This window comes from Oxyura jamaicensis, chromosome 7 (genome assembly GCF_011077185.1).
Source record: "Oxyura jamaicensis isolate SHBP4307 breed ruddy duck chromosome 7, BPBGC_Ojam_1.0, whole genome shotgun sequence".
Lineage (NCBI taxonomy): Eukaryota > Metazoa > Chordata > Aves > Anseriformes > Anatidae > Oxyura > Oxyura jamaicensis.
In genome coordinates, this window is record NC_048899.1 from 4,548,846 (window position 1) to 4,570,155 (window position 21,310).

A 21,310-nucleotide genomic window follows, 5' to 3' on the forward strand; every position below is an offset into this window, starting at 1 on the left:
GCAAGCTGGTTTACATTCCTTAGGGAAAGCACTGACACCTAATTCAGGGATTGTTAATTTGAGTTGCTAGCTCTCAAATTTCAGAAGTCAGGTTTGGTAACAACAGATAAAACAGAGTTGCAGTGAGTTCTTTACTAACTCCTTTTATCTCTTAGTACAAATGTTCTCTTTCACAACCTGCAGAGCTGAATGTGCAAATTTGCTGTGTATAGAAGCTGGTGCAGCAGCCAAGTGCTTTCTTAATAGCAATCTTCAGCTCCTACTCTTCCCGTAGCACTGAACACTGAAGGGAACAGTTTCCTTGGTTGCTACTATCACTGAAATTGCACCTCCTTCCCTAGCTTGCATTATCTAGCCTAGTTCTGATTCTCCAGGAGCTTGAGCAAATCTGTTCTCAGGTCTCATTCACTGCAGTATTTACAGAAATATGTATTGGTTGAATGCAAACAAAATACGGATTCACAAGTTTTGTCTTTTATTAGTCACTTGGAGAATATCTGTGTGCACGTGTGCATTCAGACAGACAAATCCATGCTAAACAGGCTAACATTCACATTTCTGCTTCCTTTGCCTCAATGCTCCCGAGCCTTCGTTTGGCTGTGGTTGGGCACATGAACTCTCTGCACATGCCCTGAACTCAGTCACTTCTCCTCTCTATCTTTCTGAACACGGGAGTCAGTTTTCTTCTGCCCTGTTGACCACCAGGCTCTCTCCTTTGGGGTCATTATGTCCTAGCAATTAGATGTGATGTCTTCACTTCTCCACGAGGGAAATTCTATCACACCAAGTCCTTGTCCTGGGGAGAATGAAACTTCTTTTCTTCTTCTTCTTCTTGTCTGAGGCACAGCTCATGCACAGTTAGGGACCGACTTGCCCAGGGATGTGCCTGCAGCTCCCCTGCTCCTCTGCCAAAAGGGCGTGCAAACACCAAGAGGCAGCAGACACGTTCGCTTGTGTTCAGGGAATCTTCCATGTTGTTTCTGTTTTGTTTCCATCTTAACGGAAAAGTGAATTACAAACAGTAATAGCTAAACTAAATCCTCTTCTCTCGCCAATGCAGTGAGTCACCAAGACTTTCCATAAAAATAAGATGAATAAGCATATTCTTTAGGCTTTTATAGTTGACTGTGCTTACTTCTCACAAAAAGGGAGTTTGACACCACTTCCAGACCTACAGTCTTCTGCTCCTAGTAAAACACGGGGGTTATTACCATGAAGCTTTCTGCCTGTGGATGATAAAGAAGTTATGCACTTTTCAACCAAAACTGAATATTGTACATCTTGGCCTTATGAGTCAACACAGCTTTTTAACTAAGCTGCTATGTAAGCAAGATAGCATCTGCAAGATGAAAATTAGAAACAGCTGTATCACAGAGCTTTGCAAAATAAAACTTGTTTACACATTGTATGGATACACACTTGGTGATCCAGGGACATTTCAAAAATTACACCAACCTCTTAAAAAGGCTACCAGCTCTTTCATTAATTTCTGTGTTGGTTTAAAACAAAATGTGGTGCATGGTTCAGTTGATCTGTCAATGGGATAGACACAGCATGCAGTGAAAGCCTGCATTACGGTAAAAATCCAGAAGTCCTCTCTCTGGCAAGACTTTACAGGGATTTCAGCGTACTATTTCATATCACTGGAAAAAATGACAAGTGGAAATGTTAAGTTTCTTTAAAGGAGGTTCTGTCAGAGTAACTGTAGAACTTAATGTATCTCTGCTTCTTATAATATAGCTATTTCCCACAAACTGTGGGATGATCGTGCTTAGTGATGCAATTCAAGCACTTCAGATGAATGCACTCTGTATTCTGAACTATCTGAACAAAGGAAGGGAACCCATCAGTTTAAGGATTTAAATCATATATAACAAGTTTCTAAACTTTACATCAACACTCTGGAAGTTAACAAGGAATCAGTGAAATTATGGTCCAAGCAAAAAGCATGCTCTTCACTACCAAGAGCAGTGAGCAAAGAACTCTTTGTATGTGGTACAACTTTTGCATTTCATTGTTGAGACACTGTTTACTTCCAGTTTCAGACAGCGTGTGAAGTTGTTAATGGAGGCATGATATTAGCTGCTGTTGTTTCTGGATGCGCACTCACTATTACCTCCCCACACACTTGCACTAGCAAGTCCTATTTATTGCTACGCCTTGTCTGCAGTCTTTGATCCAGCTTTCTGTCCTTGTGATTTTTGTAATCCAGACAATTTAGACTGGGAGTAGAATGTAAAAGATACGGTATTAAATAGTTTGCAAAATAATTAAGTCTGCTATGTAAACCACAGAACTACAGTATGCCTATAATAAGCGTACAGAAATTCATTTCGATCTATCATGCTTAGCACAGAGGTAAGTGGGCATGTAATTAGCTCATTTATTTCATGTTTCTTCATCTAGTAAAATTCTGTAATCTTTTTTTAGAAAGCAATCCATTTATTTCAGCACAATTTAATTTAAACCTAATGTATGATTTACTGCACTGGGGATTCTGTGAAGATAGAAATTCCTCCTACCCTGGCACCTCAGCCACCCTATTACCTGCCCCATTTCAGCAGGTGGGAAGCAGCCACCTGACATACTGCTCTCAAGGTCAGACTGAGCAAAACCCTACAATGTCTAACTCCTTGCTGGTGAGAGGATGCATTAGTTGATTTAAAAGAATCACTGTACTTCATTCTGGAAATGTCTGTTTAAACAGAAACAAATGGGAGCTTTCCATGAACGTCAGCGGGTTTCAGCTTAGATCCTGCAACGACACCAAAATATATTTTCATTTGTTAGCTGTCATCCACGCAGGCTGGTGCAGCAGTGCTCATGGGCATGAGGGCAACCCAGACCTGGCTTCTTTAAAGATAAGCTTCTTTTGCCAGTAGGATGTTATAAAGGTTTAATTGTACCTTCAAGCCTCGTGTCCATGTGTAAAAGCAGCAGGAAACGCAGTCTATTTTGCTGGTCCTTCTGAGTGGTGACTACAGGCACATCAGTGAAGAGAGGAGGCCATGAGGTCCATATACCTGCATAAAAGATCACATTTTACAGGTTGAGACTAGGTCCCTGTGCGTCAGTAACAGATGTGGCCAGATTTATGATGGAGGGTGTGTTAAAATTACAAGAGGGTTGAATACATTACTCCCTTGTTCCAATAATTGAGAAACAGCAATACAATTGTGTTCAAGTCACATTTTTCTCCTGGTGTTTCTCATGAAATGATATAAATTATAAGCTCTCCATTATGAAGTTGGTGGGTTTATCATCACCTCCATTGAAGCTCAAAATTACAAGCTAAACCCATGAATATTAACCCTTTCTACCTGAGAGCCATGTACTTAACTATTTTTTCCTCTTCAATAAACCAGATGCTCCTTTTTGTGTCAGGAAATATATTTCTACACCAGAACAGCTCTGATTCCTCTCTGCATCTGCTGAATTTCAGAATAGGCTAATAAAGAGTTTTAGTGATACAGCAGAGTTGATCAGTGAATTCTCAATAAAAGAGAAAAATGAATAAAACCCTTTCCTTTTCCTAAAAGTATCATAAGTAATTGACAATATTTATATTTGGCATAAAGGCCTTATTTTCTAATGACTGGGATTAATCAATATTTTTATTAAGATAACTCAATCTAGAATACCATATACAGATTTTATAATTATCAAACAGCAATCATAGAATCACAGAATGGTTTGGGAAGGAAGGGACCTTAAAGACCATCTAGCTCCAACCCTCCTGCTATGGGTAGGGACAACTTCCACTAGGTCAGGCTGCCCGAAGCATCATTCAGCCTGGCCTTGAACACCTCCAGGGATGGGGCATCTACAGCTTTTCTTGGCAATCTGTTCCAGTGCCTCGCTACACTTACAGTGAAGAATTTCCTCCTAGTTGCAGATGTATTTAGGCCAAAGGACATTTAATTCCTTTGAATATGAAAGTTTTCTTTGGAACTGAGTAAAGTAGATTGCAAATTGATGAAATTTCTCTATTTTGCTTCATATATACGTTTGTCATACAGCTTAAAGCAAAAACTATTTATTTTATAAGCTGACCAAAGAGACAGCAATCACATGTAAAACAGTGATGTTTTCCACAAAGTAAGTAAAATACAAAATAAAAACTCTTTAGAGAAACATTGGACATTTGCTTTTCCTGCATTATCTAAATTTGAATTGCAAACTGTAGAATACCTCCTAGCCTCCAAAGTAGCCTGCACAAAATGTAGCTTCAGTTCCTATTTTCATGCTTTTTTTCACTGAGTACCCACATACAGACTCAGTTGTTTCTCCAAAACTAATTTACAACTACTCATTCAGGAAGCTTAACCCTAGAAATAGCTTTCTGTAGCCCTCTTCTTCCTTACTTTATTGTTGCATGTAATTGTCAGCTGTAGGCAACAGAATGACCAAATTTATGAATAATTTCATAGTAAGAAAGTATAATAGATAATTCTTTCACGTGCCTAAGAGGCACAGTCATGCTTCTCTCCACTCTCCTTCTCTACCTGACTATGCACTGTCGAAAACCTAATCCAGAGCTGTTGGATCCCCAACTCAATTTAACAGAAATGATGCAAATTATCCACACAAGCGATGCACAAAAATTGTTGTAGTTTCTCATATTGTATTTCAGGGATGCATCAGCTTTTGTGCAGCATTAAATAATCATGATTTTGGAAAGTGTTAACATTAATGTTTTAAAAAAGTCCTCATGGCTGAATGATCTTTAGGTTCCTTCTAGTTAGCTGAAGTTTTTGTCGATGCTAAATATGTCATAAATCAGGTTTTGCCTCATTTTAGGTGAGGCAGAAAGTATTTGCTTCAACAGGTGAAACCAAAAGTTTCAAGGACATAGCAACGAACTGTTTCTGATTTATAAAAAGGAAGAAGGGCTTTACAAAAATTAACTTCAAGAAGTACTTGATAATTTGTAAAATCTACTAGTTTTAACATTATGTCAGCAATTTTTGACAAAACTGCTATTGGAGGGCTGTCATGACGTTTTTTTGACATATTAACTCAGCATGTTGTGATGTATTCTGAACAAAGAATATTTTCATTTGGCTTTACTGACAAGCTGAGCAAGAATGATGATGAAAAAGTGAATTTTCCTTTTTTTTTTTTTTTTTTTTTAGTTGAAATGGAAAATGATATGTAAATTAAAACTTTCAATAGATGCCCTTTGAAATGCTAATAGTTTTATCTTTGTCTTCTCAAAAGCTGAAAAGCTGATAGTTTAGTTTAACATTGTACTTAGACTAACTCCAAATATAATAAATTTTGAATTTAGGACAGGATAGCTAAATGGCTCTTAAAACGATTTTATATCAATGTCTTAAATATGAAAAAGCAAATAAAATCTGATTGGCTTATTGTAGGCCAATGTTATGTATGCTTCAGTGACATTTCACAAACCTCTCGGGACCTATCGTTTTTAAACTAGTACTTTAAATACCACTAATCATCAAACATGACTTAATTACATTTTTTAAAAAAATACCTGAGGGCTTTAAGCTTCACCTTTTTAGTTATGCTAAGATGAAATAATTAAAACTAGCTTTTATTGAAATGTAATGTTAATACACACAGAAGTTTTTAATGTCTATATTGACATTAGGCTCACCTGATCATTTTGTTGAACAAATCATACAGCAAGTCTAGCTGCTAAAATGGCAGTGCTTGATTTGATTTTCTTGAAGTCCAGTCTTAGGCAATAAACCAAGAAGAAATTAAAAGCAAAAGAGAACTTTAAATGCTAAATGATCCCCGAACTTACAATTAAGAACATGGTTACTCTACAGAAACAGAAAATGAACTGAGCAAAGAAAACACAAGTTCTGTATACACAGCTGCCTCTCTAAAATGCAGAAAAATCTCTGTTTTAATATTGTAAGTATTATTTATGGAGAGAGATAACTAATTGAAAAACATCTTATAATGAGAGCCATTAGCTGCTATAGCAACAGGACTAAAATTAAATAATTTATTTTAGTGATGGAAATTCTTTAAAAATCCACCAGTGATGATTAATCTATGCTTCATTTTCCTGATATTCATTAAAAAAAATATTTCCTTTCCAGTCTGCCAATAGTCATGTATACCATGCTTATTAATTTGGTGAATATATCATATTGGAATAAAAATAAAGTTGAAATAACAGTGGAAAAAAAAATATCTATGTTGCTTGGCAAGGTTTTGACTGGGTAGTATAGCGAGACCATCTTCTCAGTGAGTTGGTTCTACCAACCTGTTTTGAAATCCATTTTTACACTTCTACATCTTTCTGGAAACACTGTGATATTGTTATAGAGAATTTTTGTAATTTCAACTATCCATGACCCTTCTTCTGCTTACTGTAAGAATCACGCATAGACCTTATAATATTTTTCACCTCAAGGTGTTGAAAGTTATATATGGCTTGTCCAATTTTTGAGACAACAGATCTATAAGTGCCTGTTCTGATCTGCTTTGCACTGGTGGCAACTTTCAGGATGATGATGCATTGGTACAGAAATGCAATTAAATGCCTGGGGCTGAACAGCGCAAGCATTGTGCCATGAGATGGTTTAGGCACAGAATATAAATGCATGGAAATAGGGGAATAGTAACTTTAAAAAAATCCAGCCAGTACCAATCATACAGAATACAGCGTGAATGCAGAATTACCTGTGTAGGTTCCCAAACATGGCTTTTCTCAAGAATGGTGATGCCAAAGCTGAAAACTGCTGCTTTTCAGCAGAGCTAATTAGCTTGCAAGGAGCATCGCAAACATGCATCGTGACCACTTCTGTTAATCTTCAGCTTGGAGGCCTCTGACTATCTTTCTCTTGTGAGGAGAGGCCATGGATGCATAGCACACAGAGCCCATGGAATTAGGGTGTTGGGAGAGAAAAAGAAAAAGCAGTAGCTACAGTTAGTATTAAAAGGTTCTTACGTCCACCTGATTCACATTTCACAACTGCAATATAACTTAAAAAATCACAAAGCCTGGGCCACATTTCAGCCTGTGCTGGTGGATCACAGTGCCACTCCAAACATCTGCACTGGGATAATGCTAATGCTGTGCTGCTGGCATGCTCCTCTAGCCTTTGTCTTTGGCTCCATCCTCAGCTGGCGTGCTGGAGCCTAGAAGGTGTTCTCCGGAGAGCAGCCGGCAGCTGTCTGACAGAGATCCTATTCCAAGGCAATTTTCTTTCAACAGGAAGAGGCTTTGAGAATACCTTATGCATCTTCAACCTTCTACTTGGCATAAAGATACTGGAAGAGACGGTGATATTACTCAGCCACCCTAATAGTTCTATTTTCCTTAATACTGTACTAAAAGGTAATGTTTTAGCACTGACTTGGAAGGGTGATTGATGTATATTGAACTGCCAGTGCTATTTCTGCTGCAGTTTTCTCTCTAAATCTCCTTTCCAGGTGTTGCCTCTTGCCATAAATTGACAGATCCGAAGAGATTATAGCAAGGAGTGCAGAGACCAAGGGATATCCTAGATACCATTTAACTATGTGTAACTATGAAATTCATTACTGGCAAGTGAATTTTTTAATTTATTTCTGCTGCAATGATGATTATAAGCAGAACAATAATCAAGAAATGACATTATATAAATCACAGATTACTTGAACAGCTCCTCTAGCAGTTTCCTATTTTCTCTTCCACATTAAGAGGAAATATTGTAGAGTAAATACATTATCAAGAGGCTTAAAAACAATCAGTCAATTATATGGCTAGACTGGAGGGCAAAGGAATGGGTATACCCACATCACAAAATGCAACATTATACAGAGACCCCCAGTTAGGGGCAACCAAGCCAATGGGACATTTAATTACTTCACTAAAATATTTTGCCTTATAGAGTGTATTTACAGGTACAGCGTGCTTTTAAAAATAGACTAGTTATCGTTCTTAGCTTTATAGAAAAAATGCCTGCAGTGATTGGCTGAGCTCTTCCCTCTCCTCCGCAACTTTAATTCCTGTGTTTTCCCGTTGCAGTGCCCAAGAGCATTCCCTTACTCCTGCAGCTGCTATTTCATAGAGATTCTATCCTAGGTAAATCAAACAGATTACAAAAATAATATATACATCATTTGCATGTCCTTAACAGGATCTGTTTACTGTTACTTAAGAAGCAACAAAAGCACGGGCACATTTGTATAAAATGAAATATATATATATAACAAAGTTCTTTCTGGAGTGAATAACACTGACTTATCCCTTATGTATTCCTATGAGGGAATTATTAAAGATTGGACTTTAGCATAGCTAGCCACAGTAATGTATCCACCTCTCCACTGTTTTTCTCAAATGCTCCTGTTCTGGTGTGCTTCTACGGAAAAGAGAATAAAGCATTTCCTCTGAATTCTGGACTTCCTAAGTACTTTTCTCCAGGTACTTAAACATCAGAAAGTGCAGCAACTGCGTAACTTCTACCAAGCAGCAGCAAGTCAACTGAACATCCCTATTTCATTTTGACTAGGTGACTCTATCCAATCTAAGTCTGAAACAAGTCCTTAATGTCACACTGAAAATGAAGCCAGTAATTTTGATGTATATCTGAGGCCTTTAATACAAAATGTATTAATTAATAGGATTAAATAATAATTAACTTGTTATTTTTTTAATCTAAGGTGTGTGAAAAAAGTGTATGCAAAAGATGTGCCTTGTTCTAGTTTAATGTTAATGTTAGCTATGTTGCAAAAAAGACATTTTATTAGCTATTTGCTGTCTTCAGACAATGCACTTGTGAAGAATCCCTCTGCATATCCCATGAACGAGGGTTGAGTTACAGAAGCATTTCAGTGCGTATACTTTTCAAAGTAGTTTTCCACATTTTGCTTGTTGATAATCCAAGCCAAATATCACGTGGCTTTTCAGACATTTTTTTTCCCCTCCTTGCCACCGCTGTGGGGCTCGTTCAAGGAAGTAAAAGCAAAACTCTGCTATGCAGCTGGCCTTGCACCTGCTCCCTTCCTATAGCATTTCCTTCTAAGAGAGGCAACGTTACAAGTCCCTGGCTTTGGCATCAAGTCCAGGAGGAAAAGTCCAGATGCAGCTTTTCTGGAAATCTCTTCAGGGCAGACTGAACAAGCTGGGCTAAAAAACGTTATGAAAGATGTTTTTCCCATCTTAAGAGAATGAACAAAGCATCTTACTCCCAAATATTACGTTTGGAGGCTGAAACTCGAATTATTGTTGAATGGGGTATAGTGGGAGTAGCAATATTTAGTCCTTTAGCCTATTTTGGGATAATGATCTCTGAAAAGAATAGGCTGAGAGCTTTGACTCGATGCTACAGGTTGCCAAGGAGCACCCTTCCATGCCAGTAGGCTGTGATGGATTTTACATTACATTCACAGCACTGCTGGGACAGACACCATGCTGCTGGCTAGGACAGGGATTTCTGCACATATCGCTTGAGAAACTCATCAAGTTGCAAAATGCCTCCAAGCATGCCAGCATTATAAAGTATTCAATTTCCCTGCCTCGTTGGCTCCCCCTTTCCTTCCTGAAATCCTATTTAATCTCCAGGAAAAGGAACATATGCATCCCGTATGTACCTGAATTTCCAGCTGCTCCTAACGTGCTTTCTGTGCAGCAGTCCTGGAAGCAAAGACATCCTGGAGACAGAGACCCAACCCTGCCCATTCTCAGATCTTCTTTCCACTTTGTTCCCCATAAACAAACAAAATAATAGACGCTCATTTTCAGGATAGATGACCCCTTTTGCAGGCAGAACTACAGATAAAAATGCTTTGGCCACAGCAGAGAGAAATGAGTGCACCATCAAGTGCTGTGGCTACCCAGGAGCCATAACCTGTAACCAAAACACACCTCACCCTGAAGAGCCAAGCTTTATCCTGGTGTAGAGGACACACTGCTGTGAGTAGTAGCATTTGCTTTCCAAGACGAGAAGAAACTTCAGAGGCCATGGGAACATCCCACGCAAGACTGCAGTAGATAGCTGTTGGTTTGGGACTGCTTTTATGACACACTGTAAAAGGAAATAGCATCAGTGAGAAATGCTACACTGAGATATGGTGCACCAAAGAGCAATCTATGACCTCTGTGAAAAATAAAACTGCCTTTTTGGTGAATAGTGTGTTCTTCACATCAACAGCAGGTCGTTTTATAGAGCATCTTATGGTGCCTGTATAGCTCTTGCCACCTTGTTGCCTTTCCAGTTTTCCCACTCCTTTCATAAAGGAAGGTAAAGATATAGCATCCTGTCAATTCAAGACATGCCATTTTACTGGGTGATAGGAAGTATCATTTCAAAGCCCTATATTGGGAGAATTTATGAAGATAGTTTCAAGATGACAGAAAGGCATTTGGTTATTTAGACCAGATGAAATCTAAAAAAATTGCTCAACTGTAGCTGCATGCTTCATGCCAGTTTTTCTTACCCATGTGGTAATAAGAAGGAGAAAATAATTGCCAGTCATCATCCATCATATGCTTAGGGTAGTTTAGTACTCGTTTATGTGTAACTTCAGAGCTGCTCTGGATGCATGATTGTTCTGACAGGCATGTGGCTTGCTCTTTTTGTCAGTGGAGTTACTAGAAATAACTTTTCCATTTTCCACCTGGGCAAAGTTTACCATGGACGTAAACAAAACTTATGCAAGAACCTTTTTAGTGCTTTGCTGGATCCAGCAAGCCAAAAGGCTGTTATTGGTGAGAAGTGGGGAAGTTGGAAGAGCATTATTTACAATAAAAGCCCCCTTGGAGGTCAGTGGCTTGAATAAAAAACAAAGACAAGAATTGCTGGGTGGGATCTGGGCCCAAGTCAGTAGTGTCACATTGTATTTCATTTCAGTGATTACTGAAAGCAGGGCAACATGGCCTGAGTCAGTGTCTACAGGACAGCTTAATTCACTTTTGAGCCCTCTGAAAAGCCCTAACTTGACTTGCATCCATTTACTTGCTTAATTTTTGGAGATTGGGCCAGAGCTACAGTTGAGATCTTGGAACACCACATCATGCTGCTGGGATATGATAAATAAAATACTGAGGATGCAAGTCCTGAGCAAAAAAAACATTTCTCATCACACTCTGTATATGCAAAATAAACAAACACACAAAAAACCCAAACCGATCAAACAAAACAACAAAACAACAACAAAAAATAAATAAAAACAACGACAACAACAAAAAAACAGAGATAGAAGCCAAGCCTATGGAACTTATACCTACATCTTTGCTTGCAAATTCCTTCTTCCTTCTTCTACCTTTGTTAATGGCTCAAACTTTTGACTTCAGAGAGCTCTACTAATCTGTAAAACCTTTCTGTAAGATTTCTCCTATCTTCTAGGTGATCTTGATGTTTTCTCTCTTGCTATGTCTGCTCAGATTTGCTTCATATGATGCAATGAGAGAAGGGATGTTCAAAAAAATGTTCAAGAGGAAAAGCCAGTATTATGAGAAGTCTTTCAAAGAACAGCATGGCTCACAATACATGAAAAGAAACTGAGCAGAATTTGATTTCAGTGTGAGTGCAAGAGAAATCCTGTGACTCTGCAAGTCTGAAGCACAAATCAAATCCATAATTGGTGACTGAAAATGGTTAAATATGAAAGATTGCTGTGAGTAATACAGAATTATATAGTTGTTGTTGTTTTTTTCCACACCAAAAAAAGGAATAACATGAAAAGTTGCATGCTGTAGAACATTGGCTATAAATCTCTAACATGTGGGTGCATAAAGAAAAAAAGCAATGCTAAGAGAGTCAGATAGGAGGTATCGATCCTTCTTGGACGAGACAGTGCTAGCTAGTCCTTTTTCATGCCGACCACTTCAATGAGCTCATAGTAACTATACTCACTGTGAAATAACACACTAGATGGGCCTCTGGAAAGCAGCATGACAAATTTAACATGTTAGAAAATGAGCATAGGAAATTTGTAACACAAACTTGCTGGCAAATCCTGAAAACCCATCAGCCATTCCATGACAAAAAAAAAAAAAAAAAGAAAAGAAAAAGGAAAAAAAAGATATATAAAAAAGATGTAAAGTCTCCTTGATGACTTGCAGCTTTGGGCCTGGTAACGAAGGACTGTGTTCTGAAAGATACATGAATCTTCAAGAGATGTCTCGGAGGTATTTTCAAGTCATGCAACTTACTAACCTCCCTTAATTTTATAGGTGATAGGCATTTACTATTACTAAATTCATTTATGGGATTTTGACTGTCTCCATAGCCCATAACATTGTTAATCCCTTCCAAACCAAAATCATTTCATTTTCATTTCCCTCAAGGCCCTGGAGTCCTTTTTAGAGGAAACATCTTTTTCTTTTTTGGCTTCTCTACAGATATCTATTATGTTAGGGCAGAGGTTTTATTGGAGACATTAGAGATGGAAAGGACTTACTTAGTCATTTAGGACTTATTTAGTCATAGACACAGTCCTGCGGTCCAGTCCATTTTTAAGTGGGTTCTTACTGTATTTTCCCATGGCATTGTCTTCTGGCACTCATATTAGGGAAGGTTTCCCATGAGATTTACATGGTGTCCCTTTTCTCCTTTTTATCCTTTTATCCTTTCACATTGACTGTTTGACCCTTACTCCCTTCTGCATGCACTAAGCTTTGAAAAATGCTATTTTACATATTCCACTTCACTTTTGTTTTTCCTGATAGAAGTTTTAGCAGTGTAGTATGTATCCTGTGTGGACAGACCTTAAAGGGAAGACTGAGGCTTTTGGTATTGCATACAAGAACTTACTCTTCAGATGAAACACAAGTAAATTCAGAGGAAATCACTCTGAGGTTTCCAAGGTTTTTCTCTTTATTGAGGAGGGAATGCAAAAAGCCATAAAATTTGGGTATTATAATCTTACAATTATACAAAGGTCTGGAATTAGTGGTGTGGAAAGAGGATCATTAGCTGATAGTTTGCAAATTATTGCTGACTGGTGACTTCCAAAATGTGGGCTACAACTGGAACATCACCCTGACCGAGTCATCATGAGAGCACTGAAATGCTAGTTCTGAGCATTACGATCTATCACAATAGATAGATCAATGCTAATTTAACATTTGTCTCCACATGAATGATTAAGAACTTTTAAAGATAGCTACTTACTGGTGAAGATCATGCAGGCCTCTTTTCTCTTGGTTGCATATTTTGGCAACTCCCAAAGCCTTTATTGATGGATCTGAGAATGAAAGTCCAAAAATAATCAGTTCAGAACTGAAGTCACAGTGAACAATAACCTATTGCCCCAGTCAAGCAAACTGTTTGTCTTTTATTCTCTATTGTTTTAGAAAAGGGCTATATTTAAAGTGAGATTTGATTTTATCATGACAGGCTTTGGTGATTTTAAACTGTATATCAGGCACTGAATAAATGGCCTATGAAGACAGTTTAACTGATTCACTGACTTTCTCTCAGATGTTCCATAATTTTAACTATTTTCTAATTTGTTAACATGCTTGCCAATAAAAACCTCCTTATTCCTTTGGCAGTAAGTACAAATGGTATCCAAACTAGAGACAGCAGTTTCTACCTTTCAGCTTGTTGGTAACCCTGCATAAGATTTGATTTGGATTTCAGGGTTAAGTGAGGGTAAGATAACCCTTAACTCAAGAGCTTTAGTTTTGTATTTATCAGTTAATTCTTTTCCATTAGGTTTTCAAACACGGTACGTGCTCAATTTGTTCTTTCTTTTGCACGTATGTTATAAAAATTGCAGCCATATTTTCCTTCCAAATGATATAATTACTTCAGGATGTCTTCCCTTCTTTCTTGTTATTTTTGCTGGAAACAGTGAAAATATACTTAAACTGCTCCTTGGCAGCCCTATATATCATACCGACCCAATTTATAGCATCTGCCTTGCAACAGTGTGTACCGTCATTTGCCAAACGTTCTGTAACTGCAAAATAATAAGAAAATAATAGTGGATTGTTCCTACCCTTTTATGCTCTCTATTCTGTCTCCCACATGTCCCACGGAGCCTACATAATGCAATGTTTTTTTGGATAGATTGTTGAGTCAGCGTGGAGAAACAGAGTCAGACCCGCACTGGAAGTATTCATTGAGCAATGCTCATGGCTTCCCAGGCCAAGGCGCCGGCATCAGCCGTCAAACATACAGTGCTAGATCTGTTATTAAAGAAAGCTGTTGAAGATTAGTGATCAGCTAGCAAAGTTTAATAGCAGAACAAATATCCTTCTGCAGACATGGAAAACAAAAGAGCAAGAGAAAACAATTGTATAAAATGGTACCTGAGTACTATGAGTTATGTTTCGCTTTGAGATAGGTGTATGTCAATTTCCTCTGATTTTGGCACACTGCAATTAACACTTTGTATTTTGCTGGGACTCCTAAATCTCTCTGTGTGATCAGCAAGGGTCTGATTCAATTTGGTATACTCAGATTCCTATATAGATGGTAATTATACAACCTCCTTCTAAAGCCTTACTGTGCATTCTGGAACATTAAGATAACAAATGGGTGAAAGATTCACTGAACTGTATAATTGTTCTTTTCTCTCTCTCTCTCTCTCTCTCTCTTTTTTAGCTTCAGCTTTGCAAGACTAATGCTAAACAAATTAGTATGTTTCTTTCCAACAGCTGTAGATAGTACACTTCGTTTGCTTCCTCCTCTATTGCTCTTATACCTTCCCACAGAGAGGTCGACGAGCTTTTATTCTGAGATCTCCAGAACAGAATTGAAGAATTACACCCTACTGGTTTCTGAAAGCTGACTTCTTCACCTTCTCTGCTTTTAGATTTGTTTTGTAGTGTTTTTTCTAGTGTAGCTTCCTTCTTAGTGAGTTCTGTGACTTTTCCAGCACAAAATGTGTTCGCCAGATTCTCAAGAATTTATTTCCCTAGACATTCTGCAGCACAGCTATTTTTGCTGGGGCATGTTAAAAATAATGTTCTATATATCCTCAAACAAGAGTGATCTAGTTGATGCCTCAAATTATTTCTTTGGTGGGGATCTCTTATCCTTATTTTGAATCATACTCTCATTGCACAATTTATGAGAAGCAACTCTCTGGAAGAAATAGTGTGATGTGAAAACCGTAATAGATAGGAAAAATTCAATAGCAGAGAAATTCATTTTTAATTGGCAAGTTATGGGGGTAGGCAGTGTTTTTGACACCTTAATTTTTTGTTCATTATATATCTATTTTTTAGAGAGAGACAAGTTGCAAGAGGCTAAGCAAGGCATGATGGAAACCCTGTAATGAATCTGCTAGTAGGGAAAGTCTTCAGTCCCAACTTCTTGCACATGTCCCACTGGTAGCCAAATCATCAGGTGCAATTACTGAGGCTGAAGCTGGCCTGAGGCTGCCTCTCTCATCATGATGGTGAGAGCCATTGCTGGTGGGTTGTGGATGCATTGTTGGCTGACCTTTCTCTCTGCTCTGCCAGATCTTGTTTTCTTTTTGAAGTGGTGTCACTGTGCAACAAGAGAGATAAAAAGGGTTTCATGCTCTTTGGGGGTTTGAACCCCCTCTACCTTAGCAATCCATTCAACTGGTGCCTCCTGCATCTGATCCTTTGGGCACTATTATTGGGATGCATCACACCTTCACCACCACTATGTCTTGTACAGATGGAATGGCTTCAGGCATAGTGTTTGAACATGGCTTTGCGTACACCCTAAATAAAATCTATTTTCTTTTTAAAGGGGTCTACATACACCATATTATACAATTGTATAAGCTTTAGTGTTAGACCCTCAATTTTCAAAGATAATAACTGCTATATCTAATTTCTTACTGTTTTTATTTAATAATAAAGATTTTGCCTTATCACAGTTGCACTGCACACCTTTAGCAATTTAAACAGTCAATTAGGACATAAAATGTTTGAATAATTGTAATTATTTTGGTATCCTAAATTAGCTGAGTCATAACAGGTGTTGAGAGGTCACACCAGTAGGGCCATTAAGTCAAAGTTAAATCATCAGATTTCCCTGAATGCACAGAAAACAACATAACATGTTAATTCATGGATCTGGGCCTAAATAAATGTACTTGCCTTCTTCTGATGTGCATGAATTGGATCTGCAGCTGACTAGATTGCCAGAGAAGCCAAGATGTAGTGGGAGAAGTTGGCATCCTGTAGCTCTCCCACCCACACTACCTTTCATCTCAGCCCTAAAATTGTTCTTTCAGAAAAGTCTAGCACCTCACAGAATCAGGAATCATGAAGGGAGGAAGAACACATATCATCTATTTTCCTATCTGAATATTTTTCACTGTTCTTCATATTTTTAAGTTCCCAGCACTGCACAGAATCAACAGCTTTTGTGGGTTTTGCTTTGACTCCTCAGCCTTTGGAGAATGTGAGAATAAGCAGATCAGCCAAGAATAGGTGAAAGGAGATAAATTCAATTTCCTCCCCACAAAGATACTTTGGTCATGCCTATTCGAAGATGCACCATCTGATAATAAGTGAGGAAATGGATTTGTAATTATGAAATTAAGTACTAAGATTCTGAAGTATTTTGAAATCAGTGTTATGCTATTAATACAGTCAAGCATTTGAAGCCATATATTGGTAAAACAACAACAACAACAAAACAGAAAACGAAAACAACCCTATAACAGATGACTGAAGCCACATGAAGCCACACTTTGAAGTAAGGCCTTTAAATTCACTCCTTGTTAAGTGAAACATAATATAACTACTTGTGGGGATGGATGAACACAAAGTGTTCCATACATTCTCAAAAACAGTGAAAATAAAAAAGCCACTTTCCATAACATAATTTTAAAATTTCTATTAAGCAGAAAATTACAGATTTAGTACTTGAAAAGCTTTCTAATTAGTAGTCCCATGGAAATGCTCTGCACTAAACTACAGAAATAATATAACAATTTTGAAAAATAATGAAATGCACACACTGACATGAATATATCCTATGGCATACAGTAGATATTGTGAAAATAAATAGTAAAAATTACTATGAACGTTGAGTCATGTTCTGCTATAGTTTTCCTTTGGAAGTAATGAGCATCCATACCTGTCAGGGCCTTTACCTTCAAGGGTCCCACTTCACAATTACTTTTGCTGTACTCCTGTGAGGTTTGAAAGCCAGGAAAACCCTGGCTAATGTATATCCTTTACTTCGAAGTTGTACTGAAATTGCCTTTGGAGTCTGTATCGGTGATCATGCTTTTAGACGCTATAAAAGCAACATGAAAAAGAAGAAAAAAAAAAATGCAATTTTTGATATATTACTCTGAATACCCCAATAAGCTGTGAGGTTTGTTTACAAAGTTGCTCAGGAGCTTCCCTTTCCATTGACTTCAGATGATGGCTCTTTGGGTCTTTAGTTGACAGAAGGAAGGGCTATGGAAAAGAGAATATGTACACTATTTCAAGAGCTCTACTACCAAATTTTTACTCTGTTTAGATCTATTCAAAATAGGTGTTTCAGTTTATTTCTAAACATTTCATTTAGAAAGACAGCTAAATTTGCATTGTAGAAACAAAGAAAATCATTTGCCTTTCAGAATTTTCAAAGCAGCTGAGCCAGTTCAGTGTCCAACATCTACTGAAATTTATTGGGATTTGACATAATTCCCTTAAATTTTACAGAAAATACCAGCTTTGTAAGCAGCTATTGGAAAAATTGAAGTCATTACTATTAACCATGCCAACATCTTAACACCTAATATTAAAAAAAAATAAATCAAATTTCTCAGAAAAGAAGGAGGAGCTCTGCATATGGGGAGCTTCCATGTTTGGGATTAAGTAAGGCAAGGAAAAAGAAGTCAGGTCTTAAGGAAGATGAGGGTATTTCAGCATCATAGAAAATGGGCTTTACATCCAAATGAAACACAGAAAATTCTAAAAGGTTTGATTTGGGGGAATGAGCCTGTCATAGGACCTATTTTGTAATAGTCATATATATCAATTTTTGCAACATTGCACTTAATTATCAACCACACTGATACTTAATGGCTGAAATGTTATGTAGGAGAATATTTCCACTGGTGTCAATATGAACGTTATTCATGCATATATCTAAATATTTTGTCATTTATTTCTGCATTTCACTCTTACAACTTTTATTTTTAATATAATATAATCAAAAGGACAAAAGATTTTATTCCAGATGAAACAGAATAAAACTATATGAAATAAATTGAAACATTTTCCCCCCATTCTTCAAGTTTTTCTAAACTCTGAGGGTGTCAGATACTTAGGAATCTCCTGGACATCCTTAGAGTTGGAAGCCTCATATTAGAAGTGAACCCTTAGGGAGTGATTATTTTTTCTGAAATAAAAAGCCACAATTAGTCAATGTTCCATGAATATTCTGAGGACATACAAAGGTGATCAAAATCAGAAATACCACCTTGGAAATTGTAAGGAAACATGAAATATGTAAGCATTTACAGGAGCTGAAGGTTTTTGTTTGTTTGTTTCTGGCAGACAGACCTTTTTCAAAAACATGAGGCAAACTGGTTTGGATTTCCTACTCTGTTTCATGAATTATCGCTGCATAATAAATATAAGGTTTGGCCTTCCTGGATAAACATGATGGTTTACCCAGCACCCAGTGCTAGAATTACCTGGAAGATGTTTTAAACAAGTGAGAAAGAGGCCCCAAATTATGCTACTACTTACTCAAAGACATTAATGAATTCTTTTAAACTGGGTGTTTTAGTAGGTAATCTTTGGCTGCTATTGAAAATAAGTGTGCAGTAAGTCATATTTTACTGTCAGATATGTGGATTAAATAAATATCTACAGTAAGGGAATGGTGAGATGTTTGGCAATATTTATAACCTATATATACAGCCCTGATCCCTCAGACCTTGTTCAAAAGAGATGCTGAACTTAACATTTTTAATCATGTGCTTCATAGGAATTGTAGGCTTTGTACATGAAATCATTTCAGATATTTAAATGTCATACCTACAAGAAAGCCTCCTTCTTCCCAGACTTACTTTGAATCAGCTAGAAACTTCTCTAGAGTTTTTTTTTTTTTTTTTGAGAAATATACTTCATGTGGTGGTTACTGAGTCGTGAATTCACAGCAAGCATAAGCTGGGTTTTCTATCAAAAGGAAAGGCAGAGATTTTGGGGGGCTAGCCTCATCCTACCCATTTCAGAAAAGACAGACAAAAAAACATTCAAATACTAAGGCAGATTTTTGAGGCAGATAGCAAACTGCATCTATTTTCAGTAATGGGTTTGAAAGACTTGATCCATACCTCGTTTCAATGCAGCCTACTGTCAACACTTCAAGAGCTGGTATCGAAGATATCATCTGCATGACTTCTCTCTCCTGAGAGCTCCCGTACTGAAGAATGCATAGTATCTGGCTTTCTCTACTCCTGGATGCCTGCATGTCTCAGAGTCTGTTTTGATAAAGACAATTTGGTCACACCATAGTTTTTTTATTTTTTTAATTATTATAATTTTTTTTTTTCCCAAAAAGGATTTTAGACTGCAGGGCAAGTGCAGAGAGTGCAGCGATCACTGCTGCAGGTCTGTTGTTTGTGATAACGGGGCATTTTTCAGATCACTTTTAGGATAATTTTTAGACTGTGGAAGTCTGCCCTGGGCATGTTCCTGTGGGAACAAATGGTCTGTTTATTGGTGCAAATTTAACTCATTAAACAAGATATGTCTGTTTATTGTGAGAAGGCTTATGGTGAGAACTCTTCTGCTGCAGCCTTTTATTATGCTTTTGTCTCTGTTCCAGTAATAGGAAGAGGTTATATATTCAAGCTTCTTTCTCAAAGTTACTTCCTGAGCAAGCAATCCCTCGCACATGAAAGCAAGAGATTGCTCCACTACCCATCCAGCACAGTAACTTTAACACACCCACACAGAAATGCAGTGCCAATACCGAGGATCTACCTTTTGTCCCAGGTTAACACTACATAGTATGAATTTGCTGTTATTGCATTGTTTTAATAGATTGCATCTACTCTAGATAACCCATGATTTAACTCTAAAAACTGTAATTCTAAAAATCAGAAGTAATTATTTTTTTCTGCAGATTATTTTTTCCCAGAATTCTGAAACCAACCAGAGAAGACTGCTTATGCTTAGATTAAAGACTAAAATTGTTGATTTGTAAGGGCAAGAATCACATACCCAAGCCCATCAATATTTCTAGGCAAAAAGCTAAGTGCTTTCTTCTAGATTTACAGGAATTATAGAAGTTGTCTATATGCATAAAATGGTGAATTTTGCTAGCCCAGACTGACACAAATATGCTTGGCTCCCTCAGTACCAGTCCTAAATCTCCATTTTCAGAAGGAATTCTACCAGCATTGGCCCATTGGCTAATGTTAGTTTCTATCATCCCTTTTGCTGTGGCTGAACCCCTGCTACGGAGCCCCTAGATATCCAAGACCAGTGTGAACCACAGAATCTTCCTCCTGCATAAAGTCCCTGGCTGGCTCGTGCGTAACACTGATTCATAAGCCCTTCCAGGCTACATGCCAGCACGAACTCTAGTCTTCGCTTGAGCTTAAGATCTCTGGACAGCCAGAGGTGACCAAAGAGAAAATCCAAGGAGCTATGACTAAGCCTCCAGTAGGAACATTTTTTCACCCATGCCTGACCCCACATCATTAGCCCTTACCGTGTGTCAACGCACATCCATTACTGCTTTAAAACTCGTTAGGTACAACACAATGCTGACAATTTGAAACTTAATTCCTGGTTCCCTCATCAAGCAAAAGCCTGAATCCTGGTTGTTATCCTGTATTTATCCAATCAGCTACCATGGCTATGAGACCCAGCTCGAGAACTGGCTCATACCCAGCCGCAGTGGCTCTCCAAGTCTTTTTCAATGCTAGTCAGGTCCTTGCTGTCCTGAGTCTTTAACTGCTGCATTAAACATGAACTGGAGAGACTGGACCTAGTCAAGAGGTCTTTGCCTGATTTATCCATGTGGAAAGCTTTTCTCCCCTGTGGAGTTATGGTTCTACAGCCCTCAACAAACCTGAACCCTAATTTCAACCCAGCAATAAACTGATTTTCCTCTAATCCAAAATTCTTGGCAACTAAAATAACCTAATTAGTGTGTTTCTGTTGGCACTAGATCTTTTTCTGTGAGGGTGAAACATATTACAGTTGTATGTAGTTCAAGCTCCTTAAGCACTGCCAGCTAAAACACAAATTTGAACCTATCTGAGCATCCTCTTGGGCAATGGATCTAGTTTTAGGTCCAACACTGTCAAAACCAGGCAAGCAGTTTCATATGGAGCTGATTATTGTCTGTTGTCTGCATTAAACTTAACCCTAACACTAATATTAGCCTTGATTTTAATTACAGGCCAGCAACTGCTGCCACTGCAGACACAATAAACTTAT

The 21,310-nt window shown here is 37.8% G+C and overlaps 1 long non-coding RNA gene across 1 annotated transcript; it reads right to left on the bottom strand.

Moving 5' to 3' along the window:
• Positions 1-458: 458 nt before the first annotated feature.
• Positions 459-6,824, bottom strand: LOC118169865. Its single transcript, XR_004752318.1, has 3 exons — positions 6,667-6,824; positions 5,624-5,705; positions 459-2,755 (listed from the first exon to the last, which is right to left on the bottom strand). It is a non-coding gene; the product is annotated as an uncharacterized LOC118169865 (long non-coding RNA).
• Positions 6,825-21,310: the final 14,486 nt, after the last annotated feature.